The 17,508-nt window shown below is 49.8% G+C and overlaps 1 protein-coding gene across 3 annotated transcripts in view; it reads left to right on the top strand.

Annotated features, from left to right (window-relative positions):
• Nucleotides 1-17,508, top strand: part of LOC144177877 (lysyl oxidase homolog 2-like) — a 374,790-nt gene that overhangs the window by 182,892 nt on the left and 174,390 nt on the right. The gene's annotated exons all lie outside the window — the stretch shown is intronic.

Raw genomic sequence — 17,508 nt, 5'->3', positions numbered from 1 at the left:
ATCTCGAACACACGGGAGCTTTCGCTTTTCGCCTCCATTAGAAAAGTGGCCGCCGCGGCCCAGCCTAGAAAACGGGTGGAACAAGTTGGCCTGTACCGATAGATCACGGTTCCGAGAATCTGAATCACAGTTCTCGCCTCTAGCAGGTGCTTAACCCTACAAAGGCCAAACATATTTCCAGCCAAATAAAAACTACAGAAACCTGTGTACCTTTATTAAGGCGTAATGTGACTTCGTTCATACAAAAACAAAACTGAAATTTCAAACCGTCTAAAATTATTAAACGTATCATATGAGATACAGTGGGCTCTTCTGCTATCCCTTGCCGGCTGCAGTCCCTTTCCGGCTATGATATTCGAAGAAGCATTTGCCCTTGGTGCACAGCTCTTACATCGAAGTCGCTCGCTCGTCACAAGTGGAAGATGTCCAACCCCATCTGTTCGAACGTGGCAGTGGTGGTGGTGGTACCAGTTAGATGTCTCATACCCACTCCGGGGGGTTGGCCAGGAAATGGTTCCCTTACCGAAGGAAACTATGTAGTTTTTGGGGGGAAAAGAAAATTATTCAAATGTTAGAATGGATTATCAGTAGATGATTGGAGAAATAAGAGTGGGGAACTTATAAACATCACTAGAAAGAAGGTAAAAACACCATTGCATGTAAGAATAACGAATAGAGAACGTGGTACAGACGAACCAGTGGGTAAGGTGCGCATAGGTTTGACAGGGGAATTCATCAGGGTCAAATGATATCTAACACGGCAGACAGCCTGATTCTAGGATGAATGAGTGTAACGCATGGCAAAGATCCCAGTTGCAGAATCCCTGTTCTTTCGCCCCTAATGACAAAACCAGTGTAGCAGACAGCGGGAGGTTTAACCGGTTGCATGTGCCTTCTAAGTGCTTCCTTCTTATAGAGGAGAACCATCGGCAGAAGAAGAAATGCTCGATCGTTTCTGGTTTATCTCAGAAAGCCCATAGCGGCGACGGGGCCAGATTACAGCGGTGCAAGTAATAATTTAATTTTGGCACGCGACAGCGAAAGCTAGTCAGGGTGACTTCGAAAGCTATAGACTGGTTTAGGCTGCACTTCCATAAGCACCGGAGGTGCTCGAGCGCCGAGTATTCGTGAACAGAATCAGGCGCACTTCGAAGTAATATAATAATAATCTTTATTTCAAAGCACTGAATACATATTCGGGCCAGCCCAAGCCAAAAAAGGCTTGTGGGGCCGTGCCCAGAAGTTGCTGCCCATTACGGACACCGCAATACAAATATTGTCGTCTTAAAAAAAGGGAAAAGGAAAGAGAGAAGAAAAAAGTAAAAATCAGGTACAAAAAGAAAAAAAAGAGTCTGGGAATAAAACAAGCACCAGAAAAAAACATTCAACAGCTTCCACCATTCAACATTCAACCACGTAACACAAAAACGGCGTCTCTAACTTGAGCACGAGAGGTAAAGGAAAACAGTTCAGGGGGAAGGGAGTTGAGGATAGAAGGGACATAGAAAGTACGCAGCCGCTCACCATATTTAGTGCGAACCCTCGGCACAACAAAGCGATCTCGTAAGCGGAGGTCACGTTGCGGCGTGTACAATATACAGTGTTCGTGGGACCAAATACATTTTGACACCACAGTTTGTTTAAACAACACAAAAAAATCAGTCATCCTTGACATTTCAAAAACGTCTGCATGCGAATCAAGTCATGCGCCATACATTACAGACCTAAGAACGTATTTCAATACACAGTTAATTTTGTTTTTCCAGAAGGTCGTACAGAAGTAAAAACTGCAAATGCCATTCCCCAAGACGCTGTAAGCAAGTGCCTGAGATATTTATTTGCGTATGTACACCGGACATAATGATTTAATAGAAAACAGGAGACAAGCAACATTTCTGAGTTCGGTACATACATACGCTGCATGGCTATTCCAGGACATATCAGAATCAAACAATAAACTTAAGGATTTAACAGTAGATTGTTGGGCAACAGGTGTACATGCACATTGGACACAGTTACAAGTATGCAAATAAATTGGAACGTGGTGAGGAATAAGCTTAGCTGGGTTATGGAAACAGACTAGTTGTGACTTAGTGTTGTTTATTGTAATTAGATTTCCATAAAATACATATAATTTTATGGTGGATTTGTTGGGAAAAAGCCGCTCTAGGCAGCTTGACAAGCCCTAAAATCTATTGACAGGGGCTTTGATTATCGCGGTATTTTGTTGCTAGTTCATAGTTATTATGTCTGGATACAAGTAACGTGTCGTCCGCATATTGGAACACTCTGCAATCAATGCAAGAACTACTGGGGTCGTTAATGTATATAATAAATAAAATAGGAGCAAGAATAGACCCCTGAGGGACGCCTGAGGTTAAATGTTGTGGATTGCTCTTGTTCGAACGCAACACAACAATTTGAGAACGATTGGATAGGTACTGGTTAATTAAGGATAGAAACGGGCCTCTGAAACCATACTGGAACAGTTTATCACATAAAACAGAGTGATTAATAGAATCGAAAGCCTTGGAGGCATCCAAAAACATGGAACAGGCAAATTCATTATGTTCTAAGGCATTCTTTAGAAGATCAGAAAGATCTTCTAGAGCTTTCTGTGTTCCACGCCCTCTTACAAAACCGAATTGGTTGGGTGAGACCACATCATGTGCATCAAGGAAACTCAGCACCACTGTTGCAATATGTTTTTCTAAAGTAAGGGCAATGGTAGGAAGAATAGAAATTCCCCGATAGTTCGTAACGCAATTTTTTGGGCGAGTATTGTACAATGGGGTGACAACGGCCTTTTTTAAGCCCAGAGGTACAATTTGTGTATCAATGATATTGTTGATTAAAGCGAGTAATACAAGTTTAAGACGCTCAAAATTCCTAACCGAACTGCCACAGAAATGCCGTCAATTCCTGCAGCTTTATTTCTTTTGAAGCAGAATAGGATGCAACGCAGATCATCTTCGGTACAGGGCGGTAAAAAATCTGATTCAGATATTGACTGCAGCCTGTTAGCGGGGTGGCAATGCGCATGCGTTGCTTGGCCAGCAGAGGAAAAAAAATCGCGCCAATCCACCCCGTGAATGTGGTTGGAAAGCAAAGCTGTAAACGGCACCCATGACGATTTCCCATGCGACGTCACTTAAATTCACTCACATCGCTCTACAAATAGTAAAACCAGAGAAAAGTGAATTGCACTTAACAACACCATTTATACTTCAAAGAGATATTCTTGGTAAGGTTAAATCAATGCATGATGCATGAACGGTGTTTGGTTGAGTTGTATTGGTGTAGCAGAAGCGTGGAAACTTTTTTTTATAAAATTAAAGTTCCAACCCGGTGTCAGACTATGTGACTTCTCCGTCTCTGCGCCGCGGACGGAGGCAGCGAGATTGGCGGCAGAGAAGGAGTAGCAGGCGGAAGAAATACTTGTGTTCAGATTTCTGAACGGCCCAGAGTGCAGCCCTGGGGAGTAATTCCTTCTTCTGTGGGGCCCATATTCATTCCGCGCGGACTGTGTTCTGTCCACCCGCTGGAGCAGGGTAGGTAGAGATGGCCTGGACAGCAGCATCTCCCATTGCTCTTGTTGGGTAGTTGACGGAAAGAGAGGAGGGTGCTCAGGGCTAAAGTCGCACACCCCGATTACAGAGCCGGGTGTTCTTACTTCTGAGCAAAATTTACATTCAGCGTCGTAGCGATTCGGATACTTTAAGTGAAAACGCGTAGGCTGTGGGAAGGAGCCCGGTTTGTATGAGCCGTAGGGTGGTTTGTTGTTTCCTGGAAAGGTCAGGGTAAGGCGAAGCTACGGTCTGTCTCAGAAGGCGATAATGCTGTGTTGTCTCCCTGAGCGTGACAAGCGGATGACTGTCCTCGTGCAGCTCCATAGCACGGGAGGTAAAAGCGCAGGCTTGTCGGGTAGGCATATTTGTTGCCCTCCATTGAAGCGTGAGGGGGTGTCCAGATGATCTGTATGTAACGTAACCGTTTGGGGAGTGGATTTTTAGCACGCGCAGTGCAGGTCAGGACACCCAACTCGACTGGTTATTCCAGTAGGCTTGCTTGGAATCGGTGACTACCCTCCGAACTACTCTCCGGTTGAGTGAGAGCCAAGGTAATGGCTGCCTGTTCTGCTGCCGTCATTTCTTGGGTCCTAAGCGAGGTACACGCAAGGAGGTTGGTTCTGGAGGTAGCCACGATGACGGCGTATTTGCTGCCCTCGATGTTTGGAGGCGTCTGAGTAGATAACTGCATGACCCCCACCGAGGGTGGTGTTTAGCGCTTGAGCCCGTGCTTTTCGGTGACCCTCGTCATGTGAGGGGTTCATATTTCTAAGCAAAAAGAGCATCTTTAGTTTTGGTCGCCAAGAGTCTGGTAGTACGTCAAGTGGAGTGACATTCTGGGCTGACAGCCAATCTGGTAAAGCATGCAGTTACCCACCGCAGTTCTGAGTTCGATCTTCTAGTTAGAAAGATGGCCTTCTATCAGCTTTTCCACCGTGTTGTGGATCCCCGTGCTAAGCAGCCTCTATGTGGACGCACTCATGAGAAGACCAATGGTCTGCTCAACCGCCTTTCTAATCATTATTTAGTCTTCCTTGTCGAGAAGAAGACAGCGAATTGACGTAAGTGACTCTCGAGAGGACAAAAGCTTGAATTAATCGAAAGGTACCGGATTCCTTTAGGCCTCGCGTCTTGGTGGCAACTAGCCTGATCATGTATATAATTTGATTGATGCTGTTGTAGAGATGCTGCAAGGAGACGTCACTCTTGGTGTTAGCCTTGAGATGTAGGCCCAGGATCTTGATGCTGGGGCTTGGAGTGATGGCCTGGCCATCAAGGAGTATTTGAATGTATTCCGTTAATTGGCGTGAGGGCGGACGACAAGGAGCTGTGATTTTTTACGTGAACACTGGAGGCCACAGGCTTTAGCTTATTGGCGTACTAGAAGTGAGATGCCATGCATTGGTGTGAGCTTCCTTTAATTTTTGTAACTCTTAGCACATGAGCAAGGTGCGCACAGGGCCGCTAGAAGGGCATGAGTGGTCGCTTGACGCTTTCACGTGGCATTCAGCGAGAACGCAGGGGGTAAACCCGTAGATGTGCTTGCTGAGTACACCACCTGTCTTCCCCGTCTTCGCGTGGTCTTGTAGCTAAATCGGTAAGACGGCGGGCTCTCGCTTTGTTAGTCTATTAGTTCCAGGTTCGATTCCCGGCGGTGCCAGTGAATTCTTTTATTGTTCGCTGGAGTTTTCTGGTGACACCAATGGTCGCGAAAGAACCCTTCGGGGGTAGAGGTAAAAAGCTTTGCTTTAAAAATCATTGAATTGGTCATCGAGAGTGATAGACGCAGCACCGAAGTTTCGGATGACGGTAGCGCATGCGTCTCTGGATTTTCGGCAACGCAGTTCATAATGGTGGCCTGCGTTTAATTCAGATTTGTCCTAGAAAGCCTGAACTTTGTGTTAAAATGCTTGCGCTTTTCTGCACGTATCAAGACGTTTGGTCTATTGCGGGCAGCTCTGTAAAGCGATCTTAAATAAGCACTTTTTGGAGCATGCCTACATCGAGCCCAAACCAATTCCCGCTCGGCAATGGCAGATAGCACAGCTCCAGTAAAATAAGCGCGTTCAACTTGTCTTTGTCTAATATGAATTGACTTTTTCGACGAATTCTGAATAGACTGAAATGCCTCTACAACCCGGTTGTACAGTTCATCAACTAGGTATGTAGTCAGGAGGGAATTCCAGTCGTGATGCTCCACTGCCAAGTCCAATTGCTTTCTGTCAATTATTTCCACTCTATCGGAGTGCAAGGGGCCTTGCAACATAGCCTCGGAAGGAGAGAAAACACGACAGCCAGTAAAAAAATGATCCGACATCATTTGTTCAATAATAAATGCTGTGTAGTCACTCTGATTCAGCCGGACGTTAACATGATCAAGACAGGAAGATACTAGTTTGTCGCTCAGAAGTTCAATGCGAGAGGAAGATTAATCACAGCTTCGACACCGACGTCCGCCAGAGTGTTTAGGTAATCTACCACGATATGTTTTTTGTTTTTTAAAAGGTTGATGTTTGGTTCCCCGGTCATGCAAATCCAGCAGGCCAATGGAATTTCTTCAAATCTTCGATGAATTGGCAAGCATTTTGATTAGGCGGACGATAGCATGCGAGAAGCGTAATATCAAAGAGTGGGTTCTGCAGTGCAACAGGTTACGATTCCGCATTGGAAAAGGAAGTCGTTACGGCAGAAGATAGCCCTTTCTGCTTTACAAAAATTGCAATGCCTCCGCCCAAACCGTTAGCACGATTAAAATAATAGCTGCCGTAGCCGGCGATTCTAAATTGGGGGGTTAAGCATTCAGGAATATTTATTTCAGTCAATACAATGGCGTCTAAGGATTCTTTTATTTTATCGGTAATACGGCATAGTCCGTCCCAGTGTTTCCGAATGCTGCGAATGTTTATATGAATGAAGGTGAAAGAGCCATCCGTGGTTGCGAAAAGGGAGTCTTGAAGTGCATCAAAATCTCTGAATACAAGTGTGTCAGGTGCCATGAAAACCGCGAAGCGATGAAGGAAACGGATCCACTAATTCAGCCGTTCGAGATCAGAGAGGTGATGAACTCGAATGGCCGGTTCACCTTCCTTCTTCTGGAGGTAGATACGGCCGTTCTTTACCCACACAAATTGGATGTTGTGTTCTTTAGCCACTGCACGCGAAGCAAAGAAAAGCTCCCTGTTTGATTTGGTAAGGTTCTCCGAGAAATAGAGAGGGGTTTGATCGCTGCTGTTGGTCAAATCACGCAGCTTAGAGCGAGCAGCCAAGCAGCGGTCACGAACTTCTTTCGATGTGAACCTGACCAGCACTGTCGCAGGTCCGCTCTTCCGCTTGGGAAGCCTATGAATAGCAGATACCTGATTTGGTGAAAATGAAGGAATCTTGAGTTTTTGCCTCACGTCTGACAGGAATACGTTGAGGTTTTGTCAGGTGAGGTGGGAAAGCCGTGTTTTTCAAGATTTGACGACCGGCTGTACTGCTCTGTGTCATTGAGGTCCGATTGCAGCCTTAGTATGATTGAGGCCTGTGATGAAACGCAACCTTCAAGGGAAGCAACACGCTCTGTCAGTGCATCCACGGCGGTGTCACGTGTCTTCGCGTCGGACACTAAAGAGTCGTATTTTTTGGACAATGCATCCAGGGACAACTGAAACCCACCGACGACTTCTTTCAGTTTCTGTGAGAAGCTTCAACGTGAGAAGCTCGTCCAGCTTCAGTTCGAGGGATGAGATGGATTGAACTTGAGTTTTAATGGTTTCGAGCACAGACAGCTTTACAGCAATGTCAAACAGAAGGGCTGCAGCGTTCTCTGAATCAGGTTGGGACGAAGGAGGAGTGCGACAAAGCTTACATGGCCACTTGTCTCGTCGAACTCCCATAGAAGTAAAAGTGGCTTCTGCCACTCCTGAGCATCCCTGGCCTAAATGGAACATGCAAGAACAATCGGAACAAATTAGAAACCGAGTGTCACCATCAATTCGCTCAGAACAAACATTGAACACATCATCCATGGTGACACAGAGCAAAGGGTAGTGCACTTGGCAGCAATATCAATACATGTTACAACTTAAGGCGAGGACGCTCACCTGCAGTGACAGAAAGGACGAGTTCAGCGGAGGTCCGGAATGCGCCGCCAACTTTAACTGGGGTGCTGGCTTGCAGCCCTTTTGAAGCCGTTGACGGCACAACGAAGCACCACCTCGCGGCAGGTGCCGACGTCCCGCCGAAGTATCCCAGAGGCGAATCCACCGCTGGGCTCCGACGGCGCTTGCCTGAACACGTGCCGGTGTGGTGTGCTCCACTATCAGCGGGGCACGATAAATGCGAACTTGCGCGGCGTCGATGATCCAAAGGAAATCTGCAGTGACAGAAAGGACGCGTTCAGCGCAGGTCCGAAATGCGCCGCCAACTGCTCATCCTACGAAAGGAAGGCCAAGTGATGAGGTTAATGGACAGCAGAACCTTTACTACTCGACTGCCCAAGCGCATTCCCGCCAAAACATCCGCTGATTCATTAAGCCAGATAACTGCATGTGCAGGTACTTAAACCAAACGAAGGTCTCGGAGGGAATAAGGCGATAAAGAAGCAAGAGCTCGACGGAAGGAGAAGTTGAAGAAGTAACTGCCAAACAAACAGAAAATGAAACCATAGGAATTATTGCATGTTGTTTAGAAGAACCAAGCTTACGAAGGGCCAGGACTATTGAGAGAAATTATGCGGGGAAAGACGCAATAAGGTTAGGCAACTGGAGGGAAAAGGCCCAATCTAGATCGGGAGAAAAAATGCCGACGCCTGCCGCCTCCTTCCGGACAGAAGCATCTGTTGCAATAATGGCGTGCAAAGAGAAACCGTTCTGATGATCCTGTAGGAGGCCTGTGGAAAGCTTCAGAGGGAGTAATGTAGCCTTGGAGAGAAAACTTTCAATAAAAGAAATATCTAAGGGTGATACTCTGTTAAGTACGGAAGGCGACAAGAGGGCCACATTTAATGGGTCAAGCATAGATTGCACAAAGACCGCCTGTGGTTGTTTTAACCGCGGCCATGGACTACTGAAGAACAACGAAGGCTGTTTGCGGCCGGGATATTGGCGATTCCACAACTCGTTACAACGCAACTCGTTACAACCAAGAGTGGTTTTGTCGGCTATGTTACGCGCTATTTTTTTTTCTCGGATCGTTGGTTTCTACTCAGAAAACTTTGTCTCCCTTGTTCGGTTACGTGTTTCGCTGTACCACGCGAGTTCTCCGCTGCACCACAGTGCTGCCTGTATCAATATGTAACTGCTCCTGCCTTGGCTGCCGACAGGTGGCTGGCAGTATATTACAAATAAATAAATAAAATACGTTGAGGGCATGCATGCGGGAGACTAATTGAGGAATTCGGGCTTGTATGTATAAAAGTTTAATTGGTAGATAACGGGGAAGGCCCAGGGATAATACTAGATCTTGTCTTTCCAGCATTATCACCGGGCGAAATTTGTAGTGGGCACTTTCGGATGACATCACATGCCCAAATTCTAGAATTGGGCGGAACTACGTATTGTAAATCATTATTAGTGTGTCAAAACGCATGCCCGACCTCTTGTGACTCAACCCCCTCAAAAATGATACAGCCTGAGCCCTTCTGTTGTAATAAAATCTGTGTGGACGCCCTTCGAGAGAATATTCGTATAACATCCCCACATATTTTCAGGAATTGACTTGATGAATATCCTGTTGGCCGTAACTAAGACAGATGAAGGCTGGGCCGCTTACTAGGAATGGAAGTAGATCACATTTACTTACATTTATGTTCAAGCGGAGGCCATCAACAAGCCTAGAAGGCGCTTAAATTGGATTTCATATGCCGATACAACACGTGAATATGTCTGGCTGAAGTGAAAAAACCAATATCATCCTCGTAAATATACACCTGAATGTCTGGATTTACCGGAATCGAACTCATTAAAATATTGAATAACACGGGAGACAGAACACAGTCGCGAGAACAGAAACGCAAAAACAGGTGTCGGCTCCCTGCACACTTTTTGGTACTACTTTTTGTGACGTCACACACGTTGTGAACGGCAAGAGCTCATTGGAGAAGCATCTATGAATGTTCTCCTCATATGAACAGTTCGAAGAGGTTGAGCACATGAAATAGATGTAAATCAAAGCTTTTTGTGAGCTGAGCTAGTTTAAAAAGACCACTTTTATACACTGCCAGGCAGGCTGCTTCCCTCGCGCTTCAATGAGCCACCATGCTTTCAGTTCCGCTTTGGAAAAGCATTGGTCCGCAATTGGCGAAGTCAATAACCTACGCCGGTGAATCTTGTGTGAGCGACAACCCTGGCGGGAAGCGGCAACAGGAACGAGACGCAGGGCAGGCGGTTCAGCGACCCGCCCGAGCTTCTGCTATTCCGTTCTCAGCGCCCGGTGCACACCGGATCGCCAGTGAAAGGTCCCGGGCACTCACTCCAAGCCGTTAGCGGATCGACCCGGCCTTGTGCTCTTGGTCGGATCGGTCGGCTAACCATGCTGGGGTCCTGGGCACGGGCGCCGCCAAGGGAGTGTTTATGCCACGCTAGGTTCGCGCAAGAGAAGAGAACATAAGATGGCCGCCAGACAAGGTGAGGCGCCTGAGCGCCGCCTGGCTGCGCAGCCGCACTTGCACGATATTCAAAACGACGCTTCTCACTTCGGAAGGGGCTTCGCATCGCGGCCTCTTGATGGGGTCTGGCTGGCCGGTGTAGGCGGGTACAGTGGGCATTCGAGCATTTAAAAGCATTTCTGGTTCCAAAAGGTACCGCAAAAGGTACCGTCGCCAGCGTGACAGCGCCTCCTGGACCGCACCGGTGCCTCGCTCCTACTTCGTGACGCAATGGCTACGTCATGAAAAAATGAAAGTCAAACGGGAGAGAGTAATGCCAGCTTTTTTACTCATTTCTCAGCAAATTATGGATCGTTTCTCGTAGAACAAACGCCTAGAGAGCCACGAAACGTGAGGTCTTTCAGTTAAAACAAAAGTTAATTCAGCTTTTAATGTCCCTTTCTAAAGGCTGAATGAAATTTACGCAAGCCCGCATGGCCTTCGTAAAGCGTTTTTGCGCTTTCCGCATAGAGCGTTTTTGCACGCCATTCGTGCGCGTCGGCGTTGCGCACGCGATATGTTCACCCCCGCAACGACGATGCCGCGCCCGCCACAACTTCCACCCCGCTCAGAAAATGACGCTCGACGCGCGCGGCAGTGGAAGGAGCCTGACGACTTGCGCCAATGGGCAGGTGCGCGCCTCATGGGGGCAGTTTCGAAGAGCTCGAGACAGCCGGCTGGCTTCACCGGAGGCTTCCCACTCCAGCCGATATTGCATGGGCGCTTTGAATAGGGGCGCGGACGGAGTTTTATAGTACCGTTTTCGCCACCATTATCAGCTCCTTTATCGCACAAGCAACTTCGTGTGTGCCTTCGAGGTACTCGGCAACACTTTTTCTACTTTTTTTTTGAAATCTTCCATGCTTGCCGAACGTAGTCAACTGTCACCGTTTCCTTAATTGGGTGCGCTGTTATAACGAAGATATAGGGAGTTCACTCAGGCGAGCAAGCAACCCCACCAAATCTACAGGGCTGTTGCGACCGGGCGGGGGCACCCGATCCGTTCTCCGTGGCCTCCAACATACGATGGGTAGCGTGTGTGATGCGAGCGGCCAGCCGGTGTTGCAGCCGTGAAGAAGTCCAGAGCAGTAGGATAACGTAACTGTTTACTTCATAGCGAGAGGTGAGCCGAAGCCAAAAAAACATACAATGCCCTGACGGGCGAGGTTACAATACAGGACACGAGCAGAGCGACCGCATGGATTCGCTCCTCCGACAGGAATGATTTTCAACGTTTGTGCTGCTTCTATTTATACCCAAAAAACGCCCCCAAGAGTAATACGCCACGAAATCACAGACACACACCCTCTGTCCATAGTTCGTGAGTCATTCATGGGTTCGTCCCACATGGCGTCCGAGAGGGGGAGGAGAGAGTGTCCTTGAAATGTGCTGGGGTCGCCCTATCAACTGCTGATCGCGCCGATAGCGAAACGTCTGAGCCGGGGAGGTCAAGGCGACGCGCAGGTGCCTGAAGGGTGTGGCGAACGTCGTGGTTTTGCACGTGGAAGCTGACAGCCGCCGGAGGTGTGTTGCAAAGCGAGGTGACTGACCCGGCATGTCGAGACACGAAAGTACGATTCACCGACACGCGGGCGCACATGCTCGATTCCCACGTGGTCGCTGATGCGGGAAAACACGTGGCGCTGGCCGATTCGTAACAGCTTCTCCGCCGGGGGTCCGAGATCCCGATGGATAAGGGTCTTCAACCGTTGTCCGGAGGGATGCTTTAGCAGTGAAGTGCTCAGCAGACGCTCGACTCCAGGCCTGGGCTGTACGACACCGTGCTGGAGCTTCACATGGCCGATCACTGGACGAGTAGTGGCTCCCCAAGAACGTCTCTGGATTGGTCAGGCAAGCAACAGAACAACACAGCAAGACACAACCGCATCGCCGGCAAGTGCGAAGACAAATCCACACTGAAGATCTACCAGGCTTTTAGTTGCGAAAAAATACGCTAATAACTAACTACACTAGTTATATTTTAGCCCAGCAGTACTTTAGACAAGTGCACAAACTTGAAAGGTGACATTTCGCGTGATTGGAAATGTCCCATACACAAAAAAAGACGTAATCGTAAAGGGCGAAACCTGCTTCAGGAAAAACAAAAAAATTTGAGAAAGTCAGGCGTCTACAGGCCATTTCTCGCGCCGAGAGCGGCGATTTGAGCTCTCGTCAATGCCCCGAGCTTTTCCCCTTCGGTACCGCACTTTAGGGGCAGCCGTTCTCTCAACGCTGTTGTGACCGCGTGAAATGACACCGGTCGTCTTGTTCGACAAAGGTCGAGCGCGCGGAGGAGCGAGCGGGATTTTCCCCCGTTCATACGTTAGGCGTGGACTGCTTGTAGGCGGCGTTCCCTCGAAGCGATGCGAGCTCACAGCTTTGCTCGCACTGAAACACGCGCTGAAGTTTGTGCTACCTCCTCGTTGCTCGCCTTTTTACGAACGCGTTCGGCAAGCAAACGCCGGAACGCGTTTACGTTCTCTTCTCTAGGCTGGTCGGTTTCCGACTGCGGTTCAGCCACAGGCGACACCGGAACCTCAACTAGCTCAGCTGATGTTGGCCTATCGTCGGGAGCATCAGCTGGGAGTGAAACGGGCACCACGAGCTCTTTAGATACCTTGTAGTTCCCTACAGTCACTACCTCGTCGTCCCTCCCGCTTTCAGCGACAGCCTTGGCACGCGAAGACTGAAGCGCGTTCCCGTTCTCCTTCCTCACTGCCAAAACTACACTTCATCCAGGCTGCCCTGTCTCAAAAGACGGCTCAGTTGCCCGCGAACTGCGCGCGTTCGGGTCGACAGCCGTTTTCAAGGGTTCCCGTGCTCTAGCGCACTCCGAAGATGGCGATGAAACATCTTCGCTCAGCGTAGGGGCTTTACACACAGTGTACTTACGCTCCCCTCCGTCGCGAGCCTCTGGAAATGCCCAATCATCGCTTTCGGTCTGAGTTTCGCCATTCCTCACAGAGGTGGCGACCCTTTCGTTACTCGAGCTCTTCGCAGCGAGCCCCGCTGGTTCTTTCCTCGGCAGTTTCTCAAAATTGTACCCCTTTTCCCTTAACAGCTGATCCGACCTGTTCGAGAATAGGTACCTGTACTCCGGAAGAAGTTGTGGAGATACTGCTGCCTGCGTCACAAGTTCACCAAACGGACCTCCGATGCTGACCTTAGCAATCGGCAGACGAACGTTTCGTGCACCTACGGCTGGCTTCACCCAAACACACTTCCCTGTTAGCTGATCCGGTTCAACGTACGAAGGGTGGACCATGTCTACCGTCGCCGCGAAGAACTGGGCATGGTTTACCATTGACGACTAGCTCCCGTACGTACGGCTCTAGAAACTGCCTGCTGTCCTCACTCTGATCTAGAACGTGAAAGACTAGTTTTCCTTTCTTACAACTGGCAGCAAAATGTCCCGTCTCGCCGCAGTTGTAACATGCAGCCTGTCTGCGCGCTTCGAAAGCTTTCTTTCTGCGCTGCTCCGCAGCGTCTGCTGCTCTCTCTTCGTTATCGTGGCCAGTTTCTCTATCCACGAGAACGACTTCCCTTGCTCCACCGTCTTCCCGGGGAGCTCTGCCTTTCGGCCCTGACTTATCAGGCCTCGGCCTGAACTCTTTTTGGCCGTCTTTCGGCCCGTGCGCACCTCGACGTGCGACGAACTCGTCCGCTAGCTGAGCTGCCTGATCCACAGTTTTTACCCCTGGCCTATCTTGCACCCAGAGTCTCAGGTTCTCCGGTAGTCGGCGGTAAAACTGCTCAAGACCGAAGCACTCAACTACTTTGTCGTGCTCTCCGAAAGCCTCTGCCTCTTTGAGCCACTCTTCCATATTTGCCTTCAGCTTGTAGGTGAACTCCGAGTACGACTCGCCCCTAGCTTACTCGGCTTCACGGAACTTCTGGCGAAACGCCTCTGCTGACAGCCTGTACTTACGCAGGAGGCTAGACTTGACTTTCTGGTAGTCCTCCGCCTCCTCCTTTGGCAAGCGGGCCATCACGTCGGATGCCTCACCTGGCAAAAGCGTAAGCAGCTTTTGCGGCCATGAGTCTCGGCTAAACTGGGCCCTCTCACACGTACGCTCGAAGTTGACCAAAAAAAGACCGATGTCTTCTCCTACCTTGTAGGGTCGCATTAGGTCACACATTCGCAACGTAGGTCGGTCAGTCGCCGCAGACTGCACGCTGCTGCCACTCTGACGTCTAGTTCGAGACGCCTCGACGTCTAGACGCTTCATTTCCAGCTCATGCTGTCGCTCCTGTTCTCGCTTTCTATCTTCGCGTTCCTGTTCTCGCTTTCTTTCCTCGCGTTCCTCTTCGCGCTTTCTTTCCTCGCGTTCCTCACGCTGGCGCACAGCCTCTGCCTCTGCAGCCTGACGTTTAGCGGTCTCCCCGCCATTGATCGTTTCAATGCACTCGGACAGCTCGTCATCGTCAGCCCCAACAGCGAGTATAGCCTCTATTAGCTCTGGCTTTCTCAGCGCGTCTGTAACATCTAAGCGCAACTCTTTTTCAAGCTCCAACAACTGCGGTTTTTTCAACGCTTTCAAATTCATGGCCGGTCTAGAGTACTGCTTTCCCACTGTTCCAAAAAATGTTTTGCGCGAATAACCCACGCGACAAAAACAGACGCCCTACCAGCTATCCTCAGAAGCCTGGTAAAACTTAGTGAAGAAAAGTCCCGCACTCACCCTTGACCGCCGTGAATTCTGCGAAGTCCGAAGCCGCCTTGACGTCCGTGGTGTTGGGTCTCCACCGCTGGCTCCAGGTGTCACGAAGTTGTCATCCCACCGCTGCCACCAGTTGTTGCGACCGGGGGAAGGACGACTGCAGCCGGGAAGACGTCCTGAGCCGATAGCGAAACGTCTGAGCCGGGGAGGTCAAGGCGACGCGCAGGTGCCTGAAGGGTGTGGCGAACGTCGTGGTTTTGCACGTGGAAGCTGACAGCCGCCGGAGGTGTGTTGCAAAGCGAGGTGACTGACCCGGCATGTCGAGACACGAAAGTACGATTCACCGACACGCGGGCGCACATGGTCGATTCCCACGTGGTCGCTGATGCGGGAAAACACGTGGCGCTGGCCGATTCGTAACAGGGAACAAGTGACGAAGGGGGTGGGCGTCTGAGGAGCGGCTTTCGCCGACCAGAGCGGTAAGAATGAGTCAGAGCCTTGAACCAAACAACGACAGATATACTTATATTTGAAGAGGCACGAGGACAAGCACGAGGACATGCAACGTTAACGAGAGGTAACTAGAACAAGTACAAATGCGGGAAACAGTTCAAATGCAAAAAGTACAAGGAACTTTAACCATGAATATTACGAGGTAGAAAAGTAATCAATTGATTTGATTGATTAATTGTGGGGTTTAACGCGCCGACGCAACGCAGGCGATGAGGCGCGCCGTAGTGGAGGGCTCCGGATTAATTTTGACCACCTGGGGATCTTTATCGTGCGCCGAAATCTCGTACACACGGGCGTTTTTGCTTTTCGCCTCCATCAGAAAAGCGGCGGCCGCGGCCGGGAATCGAACCCGCGAACTCGTGCTCAGCAGCGCAACGCCTTAGCCACTGAGCCACCGCGGCGGGTAGAAAAGTAATCAAAAGCAAAACAGTTAGATGCATATGAGAGACAGAGTACCACAATATTCACCGACCGGGCCGGACGATGCACCGCTGTCGGAGGCCATTCGGCTACTTGTGAAGCGTGGCTTCATCGTAGGCCCAGCCGCCCGGGATGATCAGAGTGATTCGAGGCCCGGGAGCACGTTGGAATTGTCCAGGGCGCTGGTCGCCGATGGTGGTGCACACACGGTCAGAAGCTGTTCCCACATCTCCACGCCTAAACGTAACTAATTCGTGTCCGCACGGATCCTCTTCTTCTGACCGTGCCAGAGGAGAGAGAAAGGAGAACAACACACGACACGCCCGCCGCCGTCGAGCGCACAGCTTCCCCCTTTCTCCCTTCTGGAATCATCTGCGGGCCTTAGCACTGGGAAAGCTACGCTCGCCCCCTCGAAAGCGCTCGCAGCTTCGACGAAAGCTTAGCGGCGGAGGTTTTATTTCTGTTATTTTCCTGCCGGCGAGCCGACGAGTGGGCGGAGCCGCAGACGCCTTGTGCGAGGAAGTTCCATGGATTTCCCGGGGAGAACGTAAATGAAATTAAACGACTGTGTAGCCAGAATTAGGCGCTGTGCAATGATATCAAAAAGCTGTACCTTACGTTTCGACGCCGCACGCTTGAGTTTGGGACATCACCCGACACACCCAGTACTTGGATTAGTGGGTCGCAAAGTACCTCAGCCAAAAATTACGGCCCATCAGATAACTTGTAAACTCGCCCAAAAGACTTTTTTCTCTTTCTTGGTCTTGACGTTCTTCGACAGCTGGAATTACGTCACTAAGGCTATGTAGCGGCTGTTGGCTGGTTTTTCTTCACTTGCTGGAATGAACGCTTTTCGATAGCAACTTAAAAATGAAGCCACAAAAACAATACAGAAATGGAAGGCGTATCTGGTGCGACGAGCAACTCACGCAGCGCCGCTGTGTGCTGCCGATAAGGATAACTTTCGCAGTGGTTACAGAGGTGATCAAGGCAAGAGGGAAAGCGCTGATCGAAAGTGTTGCACGGTCCCTTTACGCGGTATCTTAAAGGGCGGTTAGAAGCGGTCGTTGGAGCTGGCCGGTGACGCCGCCATGCTGCCGCCGCCTGCGGGTAGTGTTCGCGGCAGCGTCTTCGCGTCTGTGTCTGTGTCGCTTGCGTGCGTTTCGCGAGCCCAAAACATTCCACGCTGTGTGTGGTTAACACAGCCCCCCGCAGAAAAGTGCAATTCGGTAAGCCTTTGGCACGCAGGCACCCACCACGTCGCGCTCGCTCCGGGCTGAACCGATTAGCCGTGATGGAGGCCTGCAAGATTGATAACACTGTACACAGAGCCAAACTGTCGCCCATTCGTTAATCGCCATTTTCACCTCGACGGTAAGCACCAGAAACGCATACAACGGCAACATGCCGATGTGGGAGGATTCCGCTGCTACAACACTCCTCTCTTCCGTCGCAGATCGCTTTCCAAGGCAGGCGCTGCGCAAGAAAACCAGCTTCGCAAAGCATTTTTGCATTACCACCGTATTCAGCGATGCAGCACTCAGGCGTGTCGTCGTTACGGCCCTCTTAGTGAACTTGGAACACGCACATAAAGATGAGCTACTTCGACTGGGCGTATGATCTTTCCACCCCCGTGCGCATCTCCTGAAACCCATCCGAACTGCCAAAGTCGACTGTTTCCTAAATGGAGTACAGTACGCTTAACTCTTCCCTAAAT

Source organism: Haemaphysalis longicornis, unplaced genomic scaffold (genome assembly GCF_048455015.1).
Source record: "Haemaphysalis longicornis isolate Haplotype H1 unplaced genomic scaffold, Haemaphysalis longicornis Haplotype H1 scaffold_1, whole genome shotgun sequence".
Classification (NCBI taxonomy): domain Eukaryota; kingdom Metazoa; phylum Arthropoda; class Arachnida; order Ixodida; family Ixodidae; genus Haemaphysalis; species Haemaphysalis longicornis.
The sequence above is the reverse complement of the archived record's forward strand: the minus strand, read 5'-3'. Positions and strand labels throughout refer to the sequence as shown.